This window comes from Orcinus orca, chromosome 12 (assembly GCF_937001465.1).
Source record: "Orcinus orca chromosome 12, mOrcOrc1.1, whole genome shotgun sequence".
Classification (NCBI taxonomy): domain Eukaryota; kingdom Metazoa; phylum Chordata; class Mammalia; order Artiodactyla; family Delphinidae; genus Orcinus; species Orcinus orca.
This window is the reverse complement of record NC_064570.1, coordinates 73,852,039-73,875,022: the sequence shown is the minus strand read 5'-3', so window position 1 is coordinate 73,875,022 and position 22,984 is coordinate 73,852,039. Positions and strand designations below refer to the sequence as shown.

General features: G+C 40.1%; 1 protein-coding gene and 1 long non-coding RNA gene across 2 annotated transcripts in view; both read left to right on the top strand.

The window, feature by feature from the left end:
* BCKDHB (branched chain keto acid dehydrogenase E1 subunit beta) overlaps positions 1-8,085 on the top strand; it is a 287,874-nt gene extending 279,789 nt beyond the window's left edge. Inside the window, exon 11 of the mRNA XM_033428571.2 lies at positions 3,788-8,085. The gene's annotated coding sequence lies outside the window, so the exon portion shown is untranslated. The remainder of the gene's footprint in view (positions 1-3,787) is intronic.
* Positions 8,086-13,629: 5,544 nt separating this feature from the next.
* Positions 13,630-16,843, top strand: LOC117201446 (uncharacterized). Its single transcript, XR_004483464.2, has 2 exons — positions 13,630-15,281; positions 15,409-16,843. It is a non-coding gene; the product is annotated as an uncharacterized LOC117201446 (long non-coding RNA).
* The last annotated feature ends 6,141 nt before the right edge of the window (positions 16,844-22,984 follow it).

Genomic DNA, 22,984 nt, shown 5'->3' with positions numbered 1-22,984 from the left:
TGATGGGAAAAGACATGAGACCACAGGTGCATGAATATTGCAAAAAGCATTGAGAAAACAGAAAAGAAACCCAAGTCCAAGTTACTAACTTTATTTCAAAATGCAAATTCACTTTATGCTTGATTATGTTTTTCTTTTAAATTACTAAAATTAAATCTAAAGTGTCAGGTAAAAATATTATTTTTATTAATTTAATCATTAACATGTCTCAGAATCAGCACACAGAGGATCTTAATAAGCAACAAATGCTCTTGTGATAGTAACCTCTCTCAGTTTCGCTTGCACACTTGTTTTGAATTCTCCAGAATTTGACAGTCAAGAGGACACAGCATAATAGAATAAGGCAATATGTTCAATTTGGTTACTATGGACTAATTGAAGAGGCTCCAGAGAAACGGTCATTTGGATATTTGAATAAAAATCCCATTTAAAATCGATTGAAGATTTCCCTTTCAGGACCTGATATGTACATTTCCTTTACTTCTCTTGTGGCAGAAAGGATGCATCTTTGTGTGTTTACCCTCTGCCTTGGAAACTGATTTCATTGTTTTAAGTGTCAGTTTTCATCATCATGTAAAGTGAAACGCCAGAATGGAATGACCTTTACTTTCAGTGACATAAATATTTCAAAAGAAACAGACCTTTTGAGTTCAGGAAAGGGTGTCTCAGATGAACAGGTGTCAGTGCAGGTTAATGTGTTGTCTTTCACCACTGGCCCTCTGGACTGTAATTTGACTTGGCGCACACGTGTGCAGAAGATCGGCCATCTCCATCCTGACTCTCAGAACCATCTCCCTATTAGAAAGCCATCAGACAAATAATTCACTCTCAACCCCATCATCGGCCTCCTAGAGAAAGATTGGGTTGAGATGCTGAGAAAATGAAAGCCAGGCTCTCGAGCAGGCAGTTGGCCTGGGCATATTTTTCCTGCTATATTGTGCTTCCCATTAAGCAGCTCATGAGTCTTTGTCACAGGTGAGTGACACTGAACTGAAAAGTGAATGATTCCTAATGAAGGGAAGTCCCAGAGACATTTTTGGAAAGGAAAATGTACCAAGCTAAACACAGGAGTACAATATATCTTCAGGTAACAAACATGGGCATGTGAGATGTTTATGAGCATGAAAGAGATTAATCAGAGTAATCTATAAGGGGCAGAGAATGAAGGTGTAAGCTTCTCCAGAAAAAATGTGCCAAGTTTCTTTGAAACATTAGAAGTCTTGTAAAATGGACAGGCTGAAGTAGTTGTCCATTCATTCTCCTTGATTCTTTTCACATAACATTCACTTATTATTTATGACCGTGCTTAAAGAAGCCATCTGGTAAAGTTGATGGTAAACTACCTACTCCTCTGTTCTATGTTGAGAACTGAGACTTCTGTATCACCTTTTAGACGGTCCTTGACTCGTGCATACATTCTACAGAATACCTTGTTTATGAGGTCAGAATACAGCAGGCTGCAGTCCTGGAGTTACCTTGATTGGTACTTATTTGTGACTCCCTGCTCCTCTAAAAGCGAGCTGCCAGGCTCAGTAGAGAGTGACAGCACATCAGAAGCTCTGGTAACATCTCCAGCAGTAAATCTTGATCGCATTTATGCATCTTACATTGCCGTCATTACTATATTTCCAACGTGCCCTTTTCACATGGTCATTTTATTGCTCCCTTTGAGTTGCCAAAGTTCCCTGACTCCATCTCTCACTGCCAAAGAAGGCATTAAACTCTTCAGCTGGTCTTATCATCTTCCCGAAAACAATAAAGGACCTTTTGTATGCCTTTAGTGAAATGTGTTCAATGTGCCAACAAGACTGGAGTTAGGCCTGTATTCCAGCGCAGGCTTGAGTCCAGCTAGAAGGGTTTACGGCTTCCTCTATTCTCTTCTAGCCCAGGCACAGCTTTGGAATTGACATCTCACTGAATGTAGAGCATACATTTGGTGACTTTTCTTCTAGACCCTAAATTCTTTTTAGGCTTATTTGTGTATACTTTCAAAATGTTAAGTTATTACAAATTTGTTTTTGAAAAACGGCACAGAATTGAACAGTCATGAGAAGAAACTGTCACAAATTGAAGAAAAAAGTGTGACAAGTGGGGCGTCCTGGGATTTCATTCTAAGTCATTGCAATATTTAGAGGTCATTTCTGCAGATAAGGAGAAATGACCAGTTTCTTTAGAAGGCGTAGGATGGACCACATAGTAGTAAATACTTAAACAAAAAATCATTGGGAGAAAATTTCTATGTAATTTGAAATGATGTGCTCTGTTTATATCAAAGTTTGTGTGTAATTTACAGCACACGTATGTAAAAACATTGTCTTTTGAATATAGCAATTCTATCTTCTCCTGGATTTGACTTTAGGAAATGCTTTCTCCTTAATTTAGTTTAGTTACTTGAATCACTATTATGATATCTGGAAGTTTAGTAAGTGTGGCAAGACTGATAATTTGACCCAATCTGTTCTCCCCTTCTGTCATGAAAATGGAGTTGTGATTGAGTCCAGGCCTCTTAGCTGGACTGCATTTCCCAGTCCCCCTGCAGTTAGATGGCCAAGTTCTTGTCAACAGAATGTGAGCAGAAGCGATGTGTCTGGGTCTGGAAATTAAAACATTGAACAAGCCTCCTCTAGACTCTTTCTGGATATGGTAGGTATCTAACTTCTTTTGTGTTCTAGAAGATGGAGGAACAATAAGGTGGCAAGAACCTGGGTCTTGAATGACTACACCTAGCAGATCTGTCTTGTCCATCAGAACTGCTCATTACAGTTCTGTTACATGAGAAAGAAATTTCTGTATTCTGTAAGCCACTGTATGTTGGGTTCTCTTTGTTGGAGGAGCTCATCCTTTAATATAACAAACACAGTTATAGCCCATTTAATCGGGAAATGATGTGTGCTGCTTATGTCCAGGTTTATGTGTGGTTTTAAAACTTAAGAAACAAATAGACTTTGAAAATGTTTCTGACATATATACGCTATGGATACCATGTCTAAATAGACAACTAACGAGAACCTACTGTACAGCACAGGGAACTCTACTCAGTGTTCTGCTGTGACTTAAATGGGAAGAAAATCCACAAAAGGGGGATTTATGTATACATATAGCTGAGTCACTTTGCTGTACACTAGAAACTAATACAACATTGTAAAGCAACTATACTTAAATTAAAAAATAATAATAAAATTTAAAAATCTCAAAAAAATGTTTCTTCTCTAATTGGAGATACAAACACCCCTGTACATTTTTCATAATTTATTTTTTCATACATAGATAATAAAAAGTTTTCTCCTTTATTATCCAGTGTTGATGAGAGTGTGAGGAATCTTGGACTTTTATACGGCGTGGGGTATAATTATTACAGTCTCTTTGAAGCTCTTTGGTGGTTATCCATCAGAAACAAAACCTGAATCACCTTCGGGCTTTACTTCTTGAAACCTGCCTTCCAGAAAGTTTGCATATGTGAAAAGACAAGAATTGCAGAGATTTTTTTGTCACAGGAAAAACTGTAGACAACCCAAGCATCTAACGATACAGAAATGATTACATGGATTATGGGGAAATCCATGCTATGAGATCCTCATTAAGAAAGATGAGACATGGTCACATATTCGGACATGGAAAGATGACTAGGAAGTAGTAAAATAAATGCATCAGTGTGCATATTATGACACTACTTAAGTAAAAATGCCTGTGGGTGTGTGTGTATATGTGTGTTTCTGAGAGTGTATATGATCAGAGGAAGAAATGGAGGCTGCGATAATATGCTTTTGTGCTCCTTCATTTTCTGCAGTATATAACATATAATGGAAGCCAGATGTTGACCCAGATATAAGGAGCTTCATCCATCCCATCATCCAGAGTGTGAAAAGCTGCATTCGCCTGAATCAATACATTTGTGGCCTGACCTGGAAAAGCATAGGAAGATAGTGCATCAGAGTTACTTCCATCAAGGTGAAGGGGATTTGTGGCATAGCTTGGAACACAAAGGGGGACTATATCACTTTTCCATTCTATATCCTTCTCTGTCCTTTGACTTTTAAAGTATGTCCCATGGCTCCCCAACTCAAATACAGCGTAATATTTAGAACCACAAAATATTTAAAGTGTTTGGTGAAAATGTATGCACCGTAGGAACTTTTTAAGAGTGTCAGATACTAATGCTGTGATGGAATTTAATATCTCAAAACCACGGGCTTCAAAGAAATTAGACTTGATCTAAGCCTCCGGATCAGAAATAAAATAAAAATGGAAAATATGACTTATACTGGAACTCTACAAGCAACTTTTGGCTTTTTCTGTGAGAACACTACAGCTTCCCTGTTGGTAAACTTGGGAATAATGGAGAAAGTCTTGTGAGCTGGGAGCTTCTAGGCTGAATGTTTAACTGCAGCTGGGAGATAGCTGTTCCAAAGAGAGTTGAAGACAACACCAGGTTAACAAGCAGACAAGACTGTTAAATGTGGCTTTTAAAAAGCCGGGCCCTTTGCAAAAAGGGAGGTGGATACACATCCCATCCCTTGTTAAGTTTTCAAAGAAGAGATAAATGAGTATTATTATTTTTGTAAAATTTTATTGAAGTATAGTTGCTTTACAATGTTATGTTCATTTCTGTCCAGCAAAGTGAATAAATGAGTATGCTTTAGGATTAATAATAATGCTTTGAAGCTTCCTTTTCAGAAACAAAAATTAAAGGGAAAAACACCTTGAACTATTATTTTAACTGCTTAGTGATGTATCTATATATACATTATATATAGATATATAATGTATATATATCACATCATATATATATATATATATATATATAGTTTTAAACTGAACTTTGTGGTGGTTTTAAACATTTATTCAGGGCCAACTATAAGATGAACATGGAATAGGTCTCAACTTCTGAGACAGTAGGATTTTCAGAGGTTTAGAAATTCAAACTCATATAAAATAAAATATTATTTTAAATGCTCTTAACCGCTAAGGAAAATAAAACCATACCCAAACCTTCCTTTTCTCATCTAGTAATATTATGGGTGGGTATGTTAAAGTCATTTAAATAAGTTAAAAGGAAGCTCACATCCAAAGGTTATTTCCACAGGCTACTCTGGAAAATACCAGTGCTTGGCATGAGTGGTTCTAGACTGTTCTGCCAGAGCGTTCAGTAGAGTAGTGACAGTCAACCTCCAGTTTGGATTGTCCTAGTGTAAAAGTAGAATATATTCTCGGGAAAAGCAGGCATGCTATCAGGTGTTCATTCAACACATATTCATGAATCCCCATATGGGTTTAGGGAAAGAAAGTTTAACTACGCTGTAGGTTTCCCCCAAAGGGAAAGAGAGTATTAATCAAATACTTATAAGGTGAAAGCACTATAAATAATGCTATTAAAATTCTTTGGGATCTTAAGTAAGGGTAGAAAACCCCCTCTAATCTGTTAATGGTTTCACAGAGGAGGTGACATTTAAAAGAGTCTTTCAGGATACCTAGGATTATCACCAAATACAGAAAGAGACAGGTGAAGTAGAGGCATGGGCGTATAGCACGTCTTAAATACAGACTGTATGTAAGAACATGAAATTATAACAGGGTAGCATTTTGAAAAATTAGATTGTTACATTCAAAATAGGATTTTGCCAACAGGCAATAGTTTGAGAGAATAAGGACTTTAAAAATTATTTTAGTTCTTATTTAACATTAAAGATTGAGCCTGATGGCTACCGTAGCTGCTTTTCTGATTGTATAGAATAGGTAACTTTAATCATTGTTTCAGCTTAGCCATGAGAATGGAGTTTGGAAAATGAAAGATGTGGCCTGGAGTAAAGTAAAAGGTATCTTAATTTTGGGGATTACTGGGAGGCACTGTGAGAGTCGGAGGACTGAGAACAAAGATAAAGTTTGGAAGATACTAGGGTCCCTCCACCATGCTCCCCAGTACACACTCAAGACTGAGCTGGTGGGGAGAGAATGCTTTTGAAATACTGGAGAAGATATGGAACTCCAAGAACCAGGGAGCTTTGGTTCTGTTCCAGAAGGAAAGAACTTGTAGGCTGCCTCCAAGTCAGTTGAGGGACATTTCCATATTACAAATAAACATGGTAGCAGAGTGTGATTAAGCAGAAGGGGACTGTATTATTCCTTATAGAACATTCTTGATTCCTGTGTAATGTGGATGGAGGAAGCTGTTGTGGTGGGAATGAGGAACTCTACAGCAAATGCACTGGGTTGTGCCATCTGGTAAGGGACCAAGTGACTAATGTAGTCAGACCTCAGTGTATGGTCAGGGTCCAAAGAGTGGTCAGAGCTAAGAGGAGCCTGAGTTGTCCAAGAAACTTTATAAAGTCAGCAGAGACCAGGCCGACAGATCATTGGCAAGGACACTCTAGGGATCTAAGGACCACCTTTCCCAGCTCCTGAAAAGCACTGAGAAAGACACCAACATCCAGTGCCAACCCCTTTTTCCCTTGCCATTAGTGAGGTTGAAAAAGCCGGCTAATCACTTTCGATTCGTCGCTTACCGACTGGGGCGAATATTTGACCAAGTATTGATCAATGAGCTATAAGTGGAATTTGCTGGGGGTGGCTTTTGTATGATGATTTTTTTATCTGGATAAGATAGGGATATGGCTGGGAGCATGCTCCTGAAGCTTCCTTTCTTTGTCCACGAAGCTAGAAATCTAAGGAAAATGCCACTATGCTAAGTGTGTGGAGTGAAAACCAGAAAGAGCTTCTCATCCATGTTAGCACAGAACAGATAAACTAACAACAGCACTTACTTATCTTTGGGTTTTTTGTCATGGAAAAACAAACTCCTATTTATTTAGGCCACAGTTAATCATCTGATCTATAATTTTCAGGCTTTTCATCAAAAGTTTATCAAAAATTTTACTGTCTGATAATCATGTAAGTTTATTGAGAGTCTATCTAATGAACGGTGAGCAAGGTCCTACCCTAGTCTCATATATATAGATGTCTAGAAGACAGATGTCTCTGCTGGAGTCATCTAAGCCAAGACTCGGTTATCTAAGAGTGATTGAAGCAAGCTGAAGATTTCAACTTTTTTTCTCTCCAAAATAAATCATATTTTCCACTATACAAATTGTAATATGGGTAAATTGCTAGCCCTAATCACAAAATGTTTAGAAATTATGAGATTCAGTGAGCTGGAAAAATATTTTTTTTAGTGTCAGGAGTTGAACTGGAGGAGAATGAGATAGGAAGGTCAAGTGGCAGCCAGATTGTGAAGAAACTTGTATGCTGCAATCTAAACACGGATTTTGAAAAGAATATATATATAAAACTGAATAACTTTGCTGTACACCTGAAACTGACACATTGTAAATAACTGTATTTCCATAAAAATTTTAGAAAAATAATTTAAAATTTAAAAAATGGACTCTGACTTGTAGGTCATTGGGAATCATGGAAAAGTTTAAAATAGGAGATTAATACCAAATTAGTATTTTAGGAGGATTGTTTTGGTAACTATGTAGAAGGAAGATTGGAGGGGACATAGAACAGGGACAATGAGAATTATAAAGAAGATAATGTAGTTACATGTTAACTTCATACCTGGAATATGGTTATTGATACTTGTTGAAAGAATTTAACCTTTAGTTCTGGATTTGCCTAAAATTGTCAACATATTAAATATCAGATATAGATGACAAAAACTCGAGATTTAAGTCTTTGTTTAAAATTATTTTAATATAATCAAAATATTTGCTAATAACACTTCTTTTTCATGACTAAATAAAAGCAAACAACTGTTAGATTTTTAAATTGCAATTTATGTGAACTTGCATGTATTAGCTTCATCTCAGCAGGTGCGCAAGGACTGTTTAATGACTGACAGGCTGAATTGAATTCAACAACTTTTTACTGTATTCATTGCATTTTCAAACAGTTTTTCTAACATCTTGCCTATGGATTTGGCCACTATAACACCCAGCTTTTCAAGGCAAATACAGTTTTCCAATTTTGTGTCCTAATCTCATAAACATAGTTTTCCTTGTCAAATCACAGGTTTCACTTTTTGTTTCAGAAATGTTAGTCTGTATTCTTATACTTTAATAAACCTAAGAAATGTCACAAATGATCACATTGCTTATAGTTTCTTTGCCTTTTTCCTGTAGAAACAAATGAAACAAAATGACCCCCAATTCTCAATGTCTCAGTTATGTATATAGAAATGAATATCCTAAAACAATCCTCTGAGTCCTTTTAACCTGTAAGCTTCTACTTTCAAGCAGTAACCACCTTCAGTGTGAGACAAGTGCCCCCTTGCCTCTTGTTTAGATCTCCTCTAACTGCCAAGATTAAACATTTAACTACCTGTAGTTTATAAAAAATTTATCCAACCATTGCCTAAAATAGGTCTGTGTTTGTTGTTGCGCTTTTATTTATTTATTTTTCTAAAGGACAAGACCCATGAGGATTCATTCACAGAGCTGGTAAGACTGTTGGTGACTGCTCGTTCCCATGGTGGAGTGAGCTGCATGTGAAGGAAGCAGGGGAGAGAGGAAGCAGCATGGCTGTAAACATATCTGCATCTATAGTTATGTTATAGTGTAAAATAGAGCTGCCATACGAGCCAGCAATCCCACTTGTGGGCATATATCTGGAGAAAAACATGGTTCAAAAGGATACATGCACCCCAGTGTTCATTGCAGCACTGTTTACAATAGCCAAGACATGGAAGCAACCTCAGTGATCATCAGCAGAAGAATGGATAAAGAAGATGTGGTAGATATACACAATGGAATATTAGCCATTAAAAAGAATGAAATAATGCCATTTGCAGCAAAATGGATGGACCTGGAGATTATCACACTAAGTAAGTTGGACAGAGAAAGACAAATACCATATGATATCGCTTATATGTGGAATCTAAAAAAAATGTTGCAAATAAACTTATTTACAAAACAGAAACAGACTCACAGACTTAGAGAATGAACTTAATATTTACCGGTGGGGGAAGGGTAGTTTGGGATTTTGGTATTGACATGCACACACTGCTGTATTTAAAATGGATAAATAACAAGGACCTACTGTAAAAAAAAAATTAAAATAATAAAATTAAAAAAAAATAAATAAACAGAAACCTCAACTAAATAGAGTTGGGAGACCAGAAGGGGGAGTTCTCATGCCCTGAGGTAATAGCAGAGCCCAACAGGAAGGACTCAGCCAATAGAAAGCTACGGACTCATGTTTCCTACAGCCGTCCCAGCTTCCTTCCCCCCGCCGCCCCCCCGCCCCCCCCCCCCGCTATAAAAACATTCTCCTTCCCTTGCTGTGTGGGGACTTGCACGTAGCTCATCAGGGTTGCAGACCCCAAACTGCAATTCTCTGCTGATCCCAAACAAACTCATCTTTGCTGGAGAAATATCTGGTAGTCTATTTGTTTCAGCTCAACAAAGGATACTTCAACACATCATGGAATGCAGGACCTGATGCGGCTGATTTTAAGGAGCCCACATCTGACGTATAAAAAGACCATAAGGGCTTGTGGCAGACATGTCTTGATAGCAGAGACCATAGGATCAGCCCGTGGATCCCATTTTCTGCAACTTGGAGACATGGCCCACGAAAGGAAACATCCCATTTCAGTCGCCTTTGACAATATACACTCTTTGAAATTTGGTATACGTTTATGCAAACCAGCCTCATCAAAACTTTAGGTCCTAGGTGGAGCAGGAAAGTGAATAAATACATACCATGGGCCATCTCTGTGCTGTACTATGCAAGAGAGAAAGGGTTTGGAAAAGGGAATGCTCCAGAGAATGTTCAGAAAACTGAGTGGAATGTAAGGTGCACAGAGAGCTGAAGAATGCGATTTGTTTGGAAAGATGGATTATGGAGAATTTCAGTGGCTGCAAGGCTTATTGGCTGTGGTTGCACCAGAGAGTCAAGGAGGCACTAGGAGTGAAAATAATCTCTGGAATTAGTGGCATAAAGTGTGACTCTGTCAAAGCGAGTAGACATCGACTCATTTCCCCCCAAATCCAGTGTAAGTTAAAGGACAACTCTCTCTATAGATTAAGGCATCTTAGATGGATTATTGGCTGCACAACGGCATGAGACGTTGACTTGGTGGCTCAGCTTTGGCACTGGGTGTGTGTGAGGGCGCCAGCCCCTGGGCATTGTCTGATGTGGTGGCATAATTGGGCTGGTCCACCACAGTCCTTCTGGAGAAGGTCCAGAACACATGGTACATGGTTTCCTGTGTTTGTACAACAGCATATTGGCCCAGGACAACAGACCTGCTCTGCTGAGGGGAGCTGTGTGGCACGGTATGCAGTGCTCGGCTGGGCCCCTGGAACACGGAGTACCAGCTCCGTACGGAGAAGCCGCAGGCCCAGCACCTCCTACCCGGGAATGAGCAGGTCCAGAGTGGGAAGGAAGGATGGCAGTAAAGAAGCCTGCAAACTTGGGTGAGGTTCGTAGCAGGTGTCGGAGAATAAAAGTCAGGTTTTCCTCGGCATGGTTGGCTGCGTGGTCCAGATTCAAGTCCAGGTAAGAGTCATCTTTCTGACTTGTCTTTCTGTGCCTCGGTTTTCTCATCTGCCAAATGCAGACAATAACTCCTGCCCGATAAATGTGCTGTTACTGTGAGGATCGGATGTATAATATATGGGAAAGAAATAGATGCCATTTATTGAACACCTATAATGCACTACTAACTGGACCAGACACTGTTTATTACTTCATTTAACCCTTGCATGAACCCTCTAAGGCAAGTACTGTCATCTCCATTTTACAGATGTGGAAACAAGTTTGACAAGGTTAAAATTACCTGTTCATTCATTTGTGAGTTTAACACTTTGTATTGAACACATAAGACGTGCCAAACATGGTAATAGACCCTGGGAATAGAGTGGTGGATCAGCTCTACAAGGTCCCTGTGCCAATGGAGTTGATATTCCACGAGGGCCGATGGACAGTAAAAAATAAATAAGTCAAACTTAATATTATTAATACGGAAAAATAAGACAAGGCTTTATCGAATGGATTCTATTCGTTCTCTACTCCTTATATTATCTATAAGCTTAAAGTTAGAGCTAAGGGGTTGATTAGACTCACGTTTATCTGTTCTGACAAAAATCTTTTATAGATGTTCTGTGAACTTTGTATTACATCAGGGGGCACACCATATCCGGGTGTCCCACTTTTAGAGATGATGATATGGACAACCTGACCCCTTCAAGTATAAAGTTCTATTTCCCCTTTATTAACCAGGCATCAACCCATAAAGTAATAATTTGTCATGCTGCAAATATGCAGCTTCCCATCAATCTTTTACCAAATGGCTTTAGAATTTGTTGGTAATCATTTCCTGAAAACATTATTTTATTAGGGGTTGTAAAATTATGATTGTATAGGGCTTCCCTGGTGGCGCAGTGGTTGAGAATCGGCCTGCCAATGCAGGGGACACGGGTTCAAGCCCTGGTCTGGGAAGATCCCACATGCCACGGAGCAACTAGGCCCGTGAGCCACAACTACTGAGCCTGCGCGTCTGGAGCCTGTGCTCCGCAACATGAGAGGTCGCGATAGTGAGAGGCCCACGCACCGCGATGAAGAGTGGCCCCCACTTGCTGCAACTATAGAAAGCCCTTGCACAGAAACGAAGACCCAACACAGTCAAAAATAATTAAAAAAATAAAAAAATTATGATTGTATAATATTAATAAATAATCATCTATTGCATATGCATTACCTGGAATTTTTCTGTCAAGAACAACTTTCCCTCATCAACCACTACTATTTGTTTTACTGGAGAACCGTTCATACAGTCCATATTGAAATACTTAAGTGTGTAATTTTTCCCATTAGATTCCAGTAAAGAGTTGGTTCCCAGGCTATCTCAGTGGTGACTAATAAGTTTATTTCTGGCTTTTCCTTTTTTTGAGTATTACAATGAACTCATGGATTTTAATATAATAATGTATTTCAAACTATTGCGGTCAAGTAGTCTTTCTGAGTTTGAATTGGTTGATTGAGTGGAGTGGAAGTGGAAAATCGCCTCTGATAGAAAGAGTTGCAGAAAAGTAAAATGTTTCATATTTGCCAAGATGAAGCAGTTGATAAAGTGGTGGGTCGACTTGATACCAAAGCTCATGCTCCTTCGGTTACAGCCCAGCTCTTTCTAAAGTGAAATGTAAAAGTACTTTAAAATTTAACACATTATTCTTTAGTAATACCCTGCTTAGCATGGCTATTAATCAGCTTGTGCTGTGATAACAAACAATCCCCACATCTCAGTGGATCAAAACAACAATTTATTCCTTTTCATAATATGGTCTTTGGCTGTGAGTTGGCTATGGCTGTTGGACACCCGCTCAGCTCCACTCCAAGGGTCTTCCCCTTCTGGGATTCAGGCTGCAGGAGTGGTCACTATTTGGTACAGTCTGGTGGTGGAGCTGAAAACTCGAGAGAGCTAGAGAAAGGCTCTTCAATCTTTCGGGGGTGTTTATACCACATCTGCTCACATTCCCTTGGCGAAACCATGTCATATGTCCAAGCGCCATTTCACAGGGTAGGGATGTATATTTCTCTGACAGGAGGCACTGCAAATCACATGGTAAAGGCAGGGAATTAAAATTTTATTACAGGGAAGGAGCTTGGTGAAAATACTTGAGAAAAAGATTGCAGTCTATCATAGACCGTCATTATCTGGTATCATTCAAAATAGGAATAGAGATATAGTATGGCATTATAAAAACATATTTTCTAAATGGTCAAAATAGATGCAGGGATATAAGAATTAAAAGTGGTCACAAATGTAAAATAAATGCAATCCTTTATATGCCATAAAAGATTATGAAAAGTTAATTTTATTATTTTGGAATGTCTACGTGTGACACCTTAACTTCTTTACTCACAGAGGTATCCTTTAGTCCCGAAATCAAAATCTAATTGCTCTTAATTTACCCACAATTCTAAGAAGCACATTAGAAGTAGAAAGTTGTAGATTGTGTGGGCAGGGAACACTCAGAAGGCAAACAGTGACAAAAGGAAGGAGGGACAGTTGACAGCAAAGGATGTCATAAGAATAACTAAATCAAGTATAAACAAAATGTCAGGAACCAGAGCTTTTTGGGATGACTTGGAGACAAACAATTTTGTACAACTTAATACCCCTTGGCATACAAGAAACTCTCTCTTTTACTGTCAATGTTCCATCTTCTTATTTTGGCTCAAAGTACCTTCCCTTCTCCACAAGACACATACACAGACATACACACAAACATGCACCCATAGACCCCAATACACGAAAATCACATGCATTTAACTCCTATTTTCAGAAAAATCACTGTTAGAGTACACGTGTACATCAGTTTGGATAGACCAAGTTGTGCTGCAGTAACACAACTCCCAAAATGTTGGTGGATAAAAATAACAGAGGTTTATTTCTTTTTCATGTTTCATGTCCAACGTGGTTAAATGTGTGTGTGTGTGTGGGGGGTGAGGGTAGGAGGGGGGACTCTGCTCATCATAGTTACCCAGGGCCTCTGGCTGGTGAAGGCTGCATCTGAACACAGGCTTTACCGTGACTGAAGAAGCAAAGTGGCAGATGGTGAGTCACGAACAGGCGTGAAAGCTTCTGTCTGGAAGGGCCACATGTCACTTCACATTTTGTGGTGGAAGTAAATCACAGGGCCGCTTCAAAGGACAGAGGAAAAAACAAGGTGAAAACACAGAACTCTTAGAGGGCAGGGAGCTACGATTCCGCCATACACCCAGGGGGAAGAATTAGAAATATGTAGCGAATGGTGTTAATGACCAACATGATGAGATCCTATATGTCTGGGCCTCCTGGAAACACAGAACAACTTAGCCGAACAGCCAGCCAGAAAGATGCAAGGCCGCAAGGACCTGGGACACTGGGTTGGTGAGGTTTGATGGGACATGGCAGGAAGAAAGGAGTGGCATGAAGTGGTGCAAAGAGAAAGCCCAAATGTTACTGAGTCCAAGCTCATTCTGCTCGCTGCACGACAGGCCAATGAATCGAAAGAAGAAGGGCAAGGAATAGCAACTTTATTGGGAAAGCCATCAGACTGAGAAGATGGTGGACTAGTGTCCCAAAGAACCATCCTACCCAAGTTATAATTCAGGCTTCTTTTATACTAAAAGAGGAGGGGGTGTGTTTGGTTGTTGCAAACTTCTGGTGTCAGAATCCTTTGTTCTTGCAGGACAAAGGTCAGGTCACAATGTTCCTGTAAACCTCCAACAAGACAGATGTTATTCTCTGTTCTGCAACTTCTTATCTCCACATGAATGGAAAAGTGTTATACCTTTAAAGGTCAGAGCCTTGAGAATGGGCTCTCCTGTATATTTCAGGCTATGGGCAACATTCTTAACTTGTAGTAAAAGCAGTAGAATACAAAGGTTAAAGTAAAAGAAACAGATCCAATGTGGAGTCAGATTTGTTCTTCTCCATGACACAAAGACATCCTCAGCCTCAGGGAGGGAGCAGGTCCCCAAAGCTTCAAAGATTTTAGTGTATTACAACCTTTTCTAAATCTCTTCCTCCTTTACCTAGCAAGCCAGGTACTCAGTGAGCCCCGCATAGTCCCCTCCCCGCCATTTCCATTCTCCTCCTTCAATACCATCTGGGTCAGCTGGCTCCTTATCCTCTGCTGCAGGCCACTGCCTTGTTTTCCCGTGAGCACAAGTCTGAATGATGCTCTGCTTAGCCTTTCATCTTTTCTTTCTGTTGAGCTGGGTGATGTGAGGATTTAGGCTTCTGTTAGATGAGCATGAATTTATGTGGCCTAGACTCCTTAAAGAATCTGCTTCCTCCACTCCACCTGACCAATTTCTCTTTAACTTTGGCAAGAGTGACTTTGAAATCAGAATTGGGTTCAGGGGGTGTCCAAGAGGCCAAGACTGTGAACACAGAAAGGGAAGAAACAGTTCTGCAAGTGCAGATGAGAATTCAAGAAGCAGAGCCCGTGGTAAGAAGTCCGTGGCTCTCTGGGAGCATCACACAGAAGACTGAAAATGTGCTCCGTCTCTTGAGAACAGAACCTCACCATCAGCTCTGGTCCTCCCGCAAAGCGTGTTTCTGGATGATTGTTCTTTCCAACTGCAATTAGTCACACTTTCTTCCTTGTTGGCCTGACAGAAGTGTTGGCTGCACGCAACTGCGGTATGTGAACTTGCAGAGCTGAGAGACACCGCTGCTCACACGCGCAGCTCGCTCCACTCCTGAGGATGTACACTTTCTGTTTAAAGAGGCAACAAGGCTGTGGGAATCTCCAGCATGAAACGCTTGTGGGAGAATCGGCTGTGTGTTGGTAAGTCTCTTAAATAATAGAAGTCAGGACCGCTGACCTCACGGCCTCTGCTCCCAAGTCTCCCATAGAGACTTGGATGGGGATGAGTATTGTTTGCAAGGCACTGGATGCATAACTCTCTTTCCAGATGTGTCCTCAGGAGATGAAGGCCCAGAAGACCCTTGGAGTGTGTGCATGGATCTCTCTGCAAGACCACACACAGCGTCAGCAGTCCCCCTCTGCACGTCTCCGGCCCTGCCCAGCCACTTCCTCCAAGGTTGACACAGACCTTTCCGTGCTTTTCAGAGGCATTTGCAGTCTATTCTGTAGTCTGGCCCTGGCTTGTCCTTCCTCATCTGTGCCCAGTTTGTCCTTCCTGATGACCTTCCATTGTGGTTTGAGCTTTCCTGCTTTGCTCATACATTATCCCTTTAATTTCAATTTCAATTTCACCCTGATTCTAACTGTTCTTTAGGATTGAGCTCAGACCTCACTTCCCCCATGAGTCCTCTTTAATCACTCCTGCTGGAAGGCATCTTGCCACTTATTTCCTAGTTTACATATAGACCAGAAGTCTCATCCCCTCACACCCCATTGATCTCTTGCACATGGAACCGTCTTACACTTACCATTACGAATGTATCTCATACTCTCAAGAGTAACATCCTTAAAGACCAAGGTTATATGTGTGGGAAGTGAGGGGGAAATGTAGAGATGCAAAGACACATTCTTTTGTGTACCTAATGTACCTTGGCTGTCAGTTGAGGTTAGCCTGCAGACTGAACGTAAATGAAATTGTCTTACATCCTCTGGGAAGTTCAGGGTCTCCCCTAAGATTTTTACAAATTCTGAGAGGTTTATGGCCTCATTTCCGTAATTAGTTACCCTCATTTCCTTTTCCTATTTGTCAGAATCTCACACATCTCCTAGAGAGTTTACCTTATCTCAGTTGTGTACCAACTAAAGATAGAAACTGCTCCTTTTCTTGCATTTCCCTCATAATATTGTTCACAGAGAGCATTTGCAGTAATAGACTATATTGAAGTAGCACTTAGACTCCTTTTGTTAGCACAAGGTAAAAATAGGATATGTGTTACAGCTTTTCTTCAGGGTCATTTCAGCACCTTCAACTGAGGAATTTCTCACGAGCTAACCTTTCTCCATAAGATCTGCCCTGTGCCATGGGATGGACCCTACACACCTATACCCGTTTCCTGTCCACATCTCCAAAGGCACATAAATCCACATTCCCCACATTCTCCTTAATTTCTTTTCAAACTAATTTAGCTGTTTCTTTTTTTTACCAACACACCTCCAACCACAGACTGGCTACCTCACCTGTCACACCCAAAGCAAAGTAGGGGTCAAGCTGTCACGCTAAGGAGAAGACCGTCCGCTCCTCACACAGCTCAAGTTGCTACTTTACATTGTTTTGTTGTTTTAAAATGTTGCTTTTATTTGCAGACTGCACAATGGCTGTCATTAATTCTAATTCAATGTTGACTCCAAATAATATATCTCAATACTGGGAAATTTTATTTATTTTTATTTATATTTTTAAAAATTTATTTATTTTTACAGTAGGTCCTTGTTGGTTGTCTATTTTAAATATAGCAGTATGTACATATCAATCCTATGGGATATATTGGGAGTTTGGGATTGTCAAATTAGTACTTTATTTATTTATTTACTTATTATTTTATTTTATTTATTTATTTTTTTGCAGTACGTGGGCCTCTCACCGCTGTGGCCTCTCCCATTGCGGAGCACAGACTCCGGATGCACAGGCTTAGCGGCCATGGCTCACGGGCCCAGCCACTCCACGGCATGTGGGATCTTCCTGGACCGGGGCACGAACCCGTGTCCCCTGCATCGGCAGGCGGACTCGCAACCACTGCGCCACCAGGGAAGCCCGAGTTGGTACTTTAAATAGCAAGTTTTCTATTCATTCTGATATGTTGGTATCCTTTTTTTTTTTTTTTTTTTTTTTTTGGTTTTGGTATCTTTTTAGAGCACTAAGCATAGTGCTTTTCACAAAGCAAATAATCAATATCTATATATTGAATGAAAGAAGGACTAATAAACAAGATCTTACTGTATAGCATGGGGAACTATATTCAATATCTTGTAATAACCTATGATGAAAAAGAATCTGAAAAAGAATATATATATATATACAGACATATATATGTGTGTGCATATATATATATATAAATTAAATCACTTTGCTAAACACCAGAAACTAACACAACATCATAAACCGACTCTACTTTAATTTAAAAAAAAAAAAAAAAGACTGAAACAACAATAAAGCTATGGTACTTCCCTGCTCAGGTAAAGGCTGTGGACAGGTTCCGGTTTCTCTCACTTGCCTCATCATCCCCACTTCCTTTCCCAGCCTCCAGATTCCTGTCTGCAGCCTGTTCACTGGTTGTCATTTTAATCTTTTAATTTAAAAGAATTTATGAAATATAATCTTTTATATTTAAGATATAAAAGTCCTTCTTATAAGGGCTGAAGGCATGTCCACCACTCCCTTCCACTTCTCTGTCACCCACCAGAAAAGAGAAAAGTCTTCAAGGTCCAGAGCAAAGCAGCTAAGTGCTTAACTCTGAAGATAATAGTTGGGCAGAAGGTCCTGCCAAAGGTCCCTTAAATGCCACTTCCTTAGTGACCCCATATACGGTAAGACCACGTTTTTCCAAGTGAGTTCTTAGACCTGTGTCAAAATCACTTTAGGTGCTTGTTAAAAATACAGACTCTTATGGAATCAGAATCTTTGAAGGTTCTTATTGCTTTCTCAATAAATTCCCTGGGGGATTTTTATGCTTAAAAGTGTGCATTGTGTAAATGCATTCTTTTATCAGCTCTGTGTTGGAGAGAAACAAACTTTTCCCTTCTTAGGACAAGTGCATTTTCTATCATGTACTACCTGCCTTCTCATGGGGGAAAGGATAAGCTCATTACTCTGTGTTGACAGCCATACACGTTCCTATGTTGTTTCCGAGCTGGTCACAATCAACTGCTTTATTTTTCCTTGAGAATAATCCAATTAGACTTATTCATAATAAACAGATTACGGGACACAACCTCTTGTATGACAAACTTATCCAACATACTCTTCTTTCAAATAAGTAGCTTGAGAGCAATCGTGAAGCATATGGATAAATTTGGTGGTATTTGAAACCACAGGAGGAAATGAGCCCAGGGAAGGAACCTCAGCTGGAATGTGGCTTGCAAGCAGAAGTACAGACTATGGTCCACCTGATGTGAGCTTGGGACACGTGGGGCAGGGGGGCCTCCAATGGCCAGCCGCCTCTGCTGGACTTCAGCTTTATGCCTTTTTTGGAAGCAAGTCTGTGGACCCTCAGAACCATGGGAATTTAGTGCTGGTACCACCAGCTCTAATTATCCCACCCACCCAGTCACCTACAGCTACTGCCTGACTCAGGAGAACTCACCTCCGAGGCGAATCCTGACCCAGCTGAGTGTGTGAGCTCTGGCTTGGCATCGAGGCTAAGTTGGCACACACTCCCTCCTGTCTGTTTGGGTGACTCACTGAGGGTTCTGAGCACATTTTCCCTTCTCTGGCTGCCAGCTGTAGCTATTGGCTCACTCACTCTCTCTTTGGAACGACTCAGCACTCCTGTGTTAATGCAGTGGCTTGAACTGATGTGCAATTGTACAGAGTCCTGCAGAAAAGCATAAGACTCTCTTTACCACAAGGATGAGGCCTGGGAACTGTCACATCTATGGGAACATCAGACATGGATCCTTCCTTCTTTCTACCTGTTGCTACTTACTAAGCCTCTTTGTGGACCTCTTATGGTTTCCCAGCACACAGAAACTTCACCAACAGCAAAGACACGAGAGTGCCAGTGGTCAGGAAGTGAAGGGCTTGTGTGTCTGGAAATATGGGCAATTTTCCTCCCTCCTCTGCTGTCCTCGGCACTTATGTGTAGTTTGGAGTGCATTAACCGAAACTTGTATGTGGACCTAGATCTCTTGTAAATTACTGATCTTCCCAGCTAAGCTCCTATCTTCATCAAGAGTGGGGATCCAGTCTCCAATGTCTTTTGTGACTGCCCCAGAGCCTAGTTTAGGGTTGGGTTCAATGCAGCCTTAGAAACAAGGCTTGCTGAAGCAATGAATGGGGCAAACTCCCATGGAAAAGCCAAGCATGTTGAAGGAAGGGCTGGCTTGCCGGTCATGTTAATTTTTTCCACACACTTTCTACACCATCAAAGGAAAACATTTCTTATTCATGGATAGCACAAAATGCGTAATAAATCAGTCCACAGTAACCTAATTTCACCTCATGGGTCAAGCCAATAGCCAGAATGAAGTTTTGAAGAAAAAGTGTTTGTAGGCATCTGGGCACATGACAGAAGCTGGGTATTTTTTGTGAACTTGCACATGGGTGTGAATGCCTGGACTTTCCAGTTATTTTTCAGTAGATGGGAGAGGCGGCAGGGCCTCTGTGAATATAGGCAGTGTGCACAGTGGTTGAGAGTGAGTCAGAGATCGAATCTTGGCTAGGCCACGTACTAGCTGAGTGAATATGCGTGACCTCACTTATATTCTTTAGATGTTGGGTGCTTCGTTTATCAAATGTGTGTAATAGAAATCCCCTCATAGAGTTGTGGTTAGAATTCAGTGAGATTATTAACACCAAGTGCCTAGCCAAGTAGCTGATATAATCAATAAACACCCAATCAATAATAGCTGTTATTGTTAATGGTGTTTGACAAAATGCAGGATTTGAAGGATGGGACAGTAAGGCTGATATCCAGGTTTTGGTTTGTTCCTAATGTTAACCTGAATTTCTGAACAGTTCACTCTGAGAGAAAAGGGAAAAATGACCAAACCCTCATGAAAAGCGAAACTGCACTAAATTAAACAGAAGTGTCTACTGCACTCTTCCTTGGCCTATTGTTAATGCTTTACCTTTTAGAAAGCTGGCTACGTGAAGACTTGGTGGAAGACACAATTGTTCCACCACCCTCATTCCCAAATATGTAACTAGTGTTCTTATGGACTCTTTCAAAGATTGAATTTCAAGCTTATGTAACTGCACGGAATTATTTGGTGATTTGAGAGGTTCCAATTCATTGTGACAACTTGGAGCCATGAGCCATTTCCCTCGCCATCCCAAATAGATAAAGATCATCTACTGTCAATACAACTAGAATTTACGTTTTAAAAAATTGGCAGAAGATATATTTTTCATGTGGTCCCTCAGTTTTTGAGGGCTGTCCATACCGAGTTATCCAAGTATTGATTTTACCCCAATGGCTTCCAAATGAAAATAGATGCAAGAAATAACGCGAACTGCTTATACATTTTAAGTCTTCAAAATTAGCTAAATGATGGGGAGATATTTATAGCAAGAAGCTTTGAACTTTCTGGGAAAAATCACAGTTTATTTTTCCAACTGAGCTATTAGAAATAATACTGAATATGTCTTAGACAACTCTAAATCAAAGATCACATACTTTAATGAATAATAAAATTGCTCACAATATCCTTTAAAAGCCCTCTTGGAGAGAAGTTTCTTCATTAGAAATGGATATTTCTGGAACAAAACAAATACTGTTGTAGAAGCACTTGCTTAATTTATATTTCCCATGAACTCTATTTGAACTTCACTTCAAGGATACACAGCAGGAAAGCAGTCTGGAATACCCCACCCTAAACAGATGATGAATGTATTACATCCCAAGTAAAGACTACACAAGTATTGGCTCACTACTTGATAGAGGAAGAAAGATAAAAATACTCCAAGCCCCTTTTGTTTAGGAAAAGTTCAGTTTTCAGGCTTATCCTCAATACATTGAAGCTGAAGGGACTTGGAGCTCTGTGGCTTGGTGGTGGTATATTTCAGCTGTGAATAATAAGAAATATGAAAAATTGGTTGCTGTTGTAAAAAGCTGGTGAGCTCTAGTCCAGCGTGAATCAAAACTCTGCTGAGATACTACTTTTGACTAAGACTTATCTTCTAGGCTTAAAATTACACTGAGTCAAATGGACAATTTTCAGCTTTATCTCACTTGACCGCTCTATAACATTTGACATCGTTGATTTGGACTCTCCTCTGTGAAACACACTTCCTTGGCTTCTGTGGTTCTCCACTCTCAGGGAGATTCTCCCACTCTGCCCGGCGGTGGCTCTTCTTTCTTAGCTGATCCCTTAATCATTAGTCTTCCTGCGATTTTTTTTTTCATGATCTTGTTACATCTCACCCCTGACACACAGACCCTGGTGACGTCATTCATTTATGGCATTACCTACTACACATGGCGGTGAAGGATCAAAAATCTATATTTCCGCCTTGTTATTAGAACTTTTTTCCTTGACTGTTCTTCTGGGACCCCAAACTTAATATGTCCCAACGGAATTCATTATTTTCTGCCCTGCTTCTCTTATTATTTCTTTCTCAACGAACACTATCACCTAGCTGCCTAATTCAAAATCGTAGGTGTCATCTTTGACTTCTCTGCCTCCATTGTTTCCCACAAATAATTGATCTCCAAAACCTGCTGTATCCACTTCTACTCCTCTCCCATGATTGTCCATTTCTGTCCATATTCACTGCCAGTGTCTCATTCCGGGTTCCCATCATTGGCTCTTTGATCACTGCCTCGGATGCCTATCTGGTTTTCCCTGACTCCTTCCTCCATGCTCCAGAGTTCTATGAAGCATTACAAAGTAGACATTTGATCATTTCTCTTGCCTGATTAAAACCTTTCTAAACCTTACCATCATCCTTATGATAAAGTTCAAACTTGTAAGCATGAGTGTAAAATATCACATATGCTCTGACTCCCTTTTTTTTAAACCTCTTTAACTTCAGCTTTTGACATTTCTCTTCTTGAACTCTGCACTCCAGCCATACTGAAGTACTTGAAGTTACTGAATGGGCCATTTTCTGCCTTTCCTCTGGGCCTTTACTCTGTTTTCCTCTCTGCCTGGAACAATCTCTCCTTGTTTGTCTGGCTTACACACACCATCCTTTCAGCTGAGAAGGCATTTCATCTGGGAAACCTTCTCTGATCCTCTTTCCAATTCCAGATCTGAGTTACATGTTTCTCCATGTTACCTCTTATAATAACTGATGCATTCATATTTCATCGTACTTACCAAGACATATTGTCAATACCTATTTACTTATCTGTCTCCTCCAAGAACTATCTGAGGTCAGGAGATACATCTTTTCTACGTTGTATCCCTAATGCTCTCCTCAGTACTTGGTACATAGTAGGCACTCAATACATATGTTTTAGAATTAACTACTTAATTGTCAAATTACAACTCAAGGAGAAGAATGTGATTCAAAGATCTTGCCTTATTTTGGAATCACCAAGCATGAGTTAAGACTCTCTGGGCAGCTTTCCATAACTGGTGTCCCCTCCACTCACATTCTAGGCATGAGAGCAATAAAGAGATAATTGGCAACTGAACTGAGGCTATAGCAGCTCCAAACTGGGTAGTAAGGGTCCACAGCCAGAATTCCAGGAGTCTTCTCTATGCCCTTCTAAAGAAACAAAAGAGAGATATTTCACTGTTCTTGAAGCCATTATCTGCCCCATGGTTTATGAAACCAGGGAAATATTTAACTCCACATTCATGGCTTTTGGGAACTCATGTGGAATCCAGAATGTTGGATCTGATGCTCCATGACTTTGTGGGAATCAAATAAAGGTTGTCAGTGGCTACAGACTGCC